The sequence below is a fragment of the Leptosomus discolor genome, unplaced genomic scaffold (genome assembly GCF_034619465.1).
Source record: "Leptosomus discolor isolate bLepDis1 unplaced genomic scaffold, bLepDis1.hap2 HAP2_SCAFFOLD_43, whole genome shotgun sequence".
NCBI classification, from domain to species: domain Eukaryota; kingdom Metazoa; phylum Chordata; class Aves; order Leptosomiformes; family Leptosomidae; genus Leptosomus; species Leptosomus discolor.
In genome coordinates, this window is record NW_028237934.1 from 1247354 (window position 1) to 1252179 (window position 4826).

A 4826-nucleotide genomic window follows, 5' to 3' on the forward strand; every position below is an offset into this window, starting at 1 on the left:
CGCAGCTCCCGCAAGTGGTGCCCGAACAGGGACCCTCAGATTCCTCAGAACAAAGTTGCAAGACTTGGAGAGGAAGAGGGTGGAAGGCCAACCGAAAGAGATCCGCTGCCTGGGTGGAGTAATTAAAAAAAAAAAAAAGAAAAGGAAAGAAAAATAAAAGAGTAACAGCGATCTGCCCAGTCGCTAAGCAGTGACTCACATAGTTGCCAGGAAGGAGGAGAGAAAAAGAAGGTGCGCACCTCGTCATGAAACGATTACGGAATCTCACCCTGATCAGGTGAGCGGTCGGGGAGACAGATGGGGTTGGACAAGCAACAGGAGGCTGTCCTAAATCTGCTCCAGCACATACTCTCAGTGAGAGGACTGAATCCTCGGCTCTTAAAGGGCTGTTATTATGGGCATGGAATAGAAGTTTAATCCCTTCTGTGGGAGTTGCTTTTGAACTCGCTATGTGGGAGGCCATAGGTAAAGAGTTATGGGAAGATATAAGCTCGGGAGGAGCGAGAGCAAAAGAAGCAGGCAAGTACGCCACGTTATGGAAATTGCTTATGGAGATGTTACGTAGTATGAAAGCTGAAAGGGCTGCTGCAGCTTCTGCCTTTGCTGCCTTTACCCCCTCCTCTGGCGATTCTTCACCAACAACTACTACTTCTATTTTTTCTACGCGAATTTCTGTTCCTGTTCCACCTCCCTTGACCCCTGCTAATCAGACGCAGACCGCGAGTTCGGGGGCTGGTGGGGCCTCCGCGGGGACTGCACCCTCGGAGGAGGAGGTGCGCCATAATGGCGGCGACGCGATCGCAGTAAGAAGGGACTCGGAAGAGAACACGGAAAAACTACAAGGGGGCTTGGGCAAAGAAAAGGGGGAAGCACGTGAACCAGCAGACCCACCCAAATCCCACCCCTATCCTGAAGACACAGCAACCCGCCCAACATCCCACCCTTATCACGACGTCACAACGACCCTCCCAGAATCCCGCCCTTATCGCAACGTCACAGTGACCCACCTAGAATCCCGCCCTTATCCCGACATCACAACGACCCGCCCAGAATCCCGCCCTTATCCCACCGTCACAACGGCCTGCCTACAGGAAGACTCTCTTTCTCCGGGGATCATGTCGAAACAAAAGTAGAAAAAGGAACTGCTTGATGAAGTCCTACAGCAACTCATAAACAAACTATCGGCACTCAATACAGCAGCGGACAGCAACAAGAAGAATCCAGAAAACGCTGCGACTCATAATCCTTTTGCTGTACCGTCATCACTACCAGTGCCTTTGTCGCAAATGCCTGTGCCAACTACTTCATTGTCAAATACGCTATTAAGTGAACAAGAAGCAGGACGAAGATGGAAAGGAGTAATTCGTGATGCCCTAATTGAAGGAAATTTTCTTCCTTCTGCCTTTCCTATCGTTACAGATCAGGCAGGAGGTAGAAAATGGGAACCGTTTGATTGGAAAATCCTTGAAAAAGCACGTTTAGCAGTATCACAATATGGGCTTCAATCTAGTTATACTCAACAATTATTACAATCTATTTTTACAGCAGATGTTTTGTTACCACTTGATTCACAACAGATTGCTAACATTCTTTTGTCCCCTTCTCAGCAGCTTATGTTCTCCAAGGCCTGGCAACAACTCTGTGACTAGGAGGCTGCACGACCAAGGCAGCAAGGGGATCCATTGTATGGGGTACAAGCACAAATGCTAACAGGCCAAAGTCCTTTTGCGAGCGTGGCTTTACAACAAGGTTTTATAGGAGAGGTATTACAATTGTCACAGCAGTTAGCTTACCAAGCAATGATTTCAGTCAGGGAACCAGGAAAGATATGTTCCTTTGCCAACATTCAGCAGGGTCCACAAGAAAGTTTTCCTTCTTTTATTGATCGTTTAGATCAGGTTATTAGAAGTCATCCAGATTTGGCTGAGGGAATGAAGGAAAAGGTTTTTAAAGTGTTTGCCTTTGAGAATGCTAATGATACAACAAAAAAAGCTTTAAGTACCCTACCCAGAGATGCACAAGTAGCTGATATGCTTAAAGTTATAGAACGCACCAATGGTACCGCGTCCTTACTTGCTGCTGCTGTATACAGTGCGGTTCAGCCCCTCATAGATAGAAAGGAGGGAGGCAAGCAAAAGAGATGTTTCAATTGCAGGACAATGGGTCACTTTATCAGCCAAGGTAAACTCATTTCAGTCCCTCTGTAAATCAAACTTCCGCAGTTACACGGCGTACCAAATTCTAATCGCACTGTAGGTTTGTGCTTGCCAGGCAGGTTTAAAAAGTGCTTAATTTTTCAGTCATTGCAATAGGGTCAAAGCAGGTCCTTAGTTTAAAACTATTTTTTAAACTGTCTTATGATCTGTATGTGTCTGGTCAAAAAGAAAGCTTCATAATGCTGTTTTTATCCATGATGTTAGCTGGCTGTAAAATATGAGACATTTTATCTAAAACAGGCAAAGAAATTCAGGATTCATTTACAAGTTGCCTATAAAGTTGTGTAATTTGAAAAGCAGTATTCATTATGAAAGAGCTCTCAAGTTCCTTGTAAAGATAATCTAATTAAAAAAAAAAATACAAAAAAGGGGGATCTGCATAAAAGATATAAAAGCCTTTGACAGATTTCTTGAAGTGCAATGGAGAATGGAGAATACCTGCTTGATAACACATAGTTGTTATTGAGTTTTCTCAGATTCAGTTGACAACCCAGAGGCGACAATCTCTGTCCGGCTGCAGGAGCCAATGAGGACCGGGACTCCCTAGGCGCGCCCCGGGACCTTTTCTCGGAGGGGCTCCCTGACTCATCTGGCTCGCTGCAGGGGCAGACACGGTCCATCTACGGAAAAAGGTATTCTTGCTGGTCTGGTTCTGTAATTTGCTAAATGTTCACACTGTGCACCGATTGGCATTGATGTCAACATGTATTTTCACCACTTGCACTGATATTTAACTACGTGAATGGGGTTAGTCTGCTTGGTGTTGTGGTTGGTATTGTAGTAATCATGTTTGCAGGTGTCTTCTTGTGTCTTTTGTGTGAATGGTGTAAAGGAGCTCCTTGTGTGATAGCGTAGAAACTGGTTATCAATATTTGAATGTGTGAGTGAGTGAGACGCAGTGTTATTGTCATCATTATATAGAAGATATTTTGTTAACCGCACTTTGCTGCTTTTCACAAAAAAAAAAAAAAAAAAAAGGGGGAGCAATGGGACAACAAAAGAGCTACCGCCCAATATGTTCTTGATTTGCGGCGACCGCGCATTAGCTCCAAGTCATAGGCAGTGGTTGAATATCTTGAATATCTCGTTCCTGTCCCAAAAGCGAAGGCGACGGGCCGCAGCCGGCCTGACGGAGATGTGTGATGATAATGTGGAATTGTGGTCTGCCACTGCTCGAGTGCTTGCATCATTTTTCGCGCCCGGCGTAGCTGCAGCACAAGCACTCAAGCAAATAGAGAAATTAGCTTGCTGGTCAGAAAAGCAGTCTAATATAACTACACAAATCCTAGAACAGATGCTATTAGATCAAAATAGCTTAAGACGTGCGGTCTTGCAGAACCGTGCAGCTATTGATTTCTTGCTTCTAGCACAAGGTCATGGGTGTGAAGATGTCCAAGGGATGTGTTGCTTCAACCTGAGCGATCGTGGAGAATTGATTCATCAGCAGTTGCGGTGGCTGAAGGAGCACAGCCAAAAGATTCAGAAGGATACGAATTTGTTCGACTTATGGCTGCAAACATCTTTGGAAATCTCTCCCCTTGGTTATTAGGCTTAATCAAAGAAAGCATACGATGGCTTATTATAATTATATTGCTATTGCTAGGGTTAGGCTTTGTATGGAATTTGCTGCAGAAAGGCATATCGAGTCTCGTTCACAGAGTTTTATTTGTGCAAAACGAAAAAGGGGGAATTGTGGGAGCGTAGCTCGCTGAAAACAGGCATGGAATGCTAGAGGGCCTGCACAGGGAAAACTCTGTTGAACAGTTTGTCTAAACTAATATAGTAGGCCTCAAGGACGCTTCGACCTTGAGGGTCAGAATAGAAGAATTAGAAGCTAACATCCGTATGAGGCGGAACGCATTAGTATTAATAGTAAAGTGATAGGTAGAAGCAGATGACTGATGTGTGTATAGCACAATTAGAGTTTATGAAAAACTGCAAGTCATGATGACTTTGGAAAATTATGCTATATAAGAAAGTGCATCTGTACAATAAAAGGAGTTTCCTGATATAACTCATATTGAGTCTTTTGTGGATTCTCCAACTCCCGTCTCCGCACCTGGCCAGGAGAGCACAGTGTTTCAGAAGAGCTGTGTTCACACACTCCTTCCTTGAGGTTTGAACATCTGTGCACTCTTTTGATGCCTTCAGAATTTTTTCGTGCTTTTGATACCTGTGACCTGTTCAGAAAAGGTCTGACTTGTAGACATCTCCCAAGGACAGAAAACCATGAGAACGAACTCGCATCTTCAGTTGAAAGTTGCTGTCAACTGGACATTGATGAATCTTTAAATGCTTAATATATGAAAACAGGAACACGTGGAAGTTTAAATACAAATTGGCATCAAAGGTCACAAATTTCCTCCAGCACAAAGGTCTCCAATTTGTTCTTCAGCAATAATAACTGACTGCATGAACCTTGTTATTACCTTCCCCTGATGGCTCAAATGGAGATGATGCACTGATTGCAACAGTAGTGCCTCTGGTACAGTCTTCAGAGGTATTGAAGGCTGTTCGGAAAAACTTGTGACCCCTCACACTTCAAGATTTGCCTTTTCTTTGGTAAGAGAAATGGTAAGTGTTGCAGTCAAAAGTTTCTTAGCCCTCCAA

General features: G+C 44.2%; 1 pseudogene; it reads left to right on the forward strand.

Annotated features, from left to right (window-relative positions):
* The first annotated feature begins 783 nt into the window (after positions 1-783).
* On the forward strand, positions 784-4207 carry LOC147412361 (syncytin-A-like; annotated as a pseudogene).
* The last annotated feature ends 619 nt before the right edge of the window (positions 4208-4826 follow it).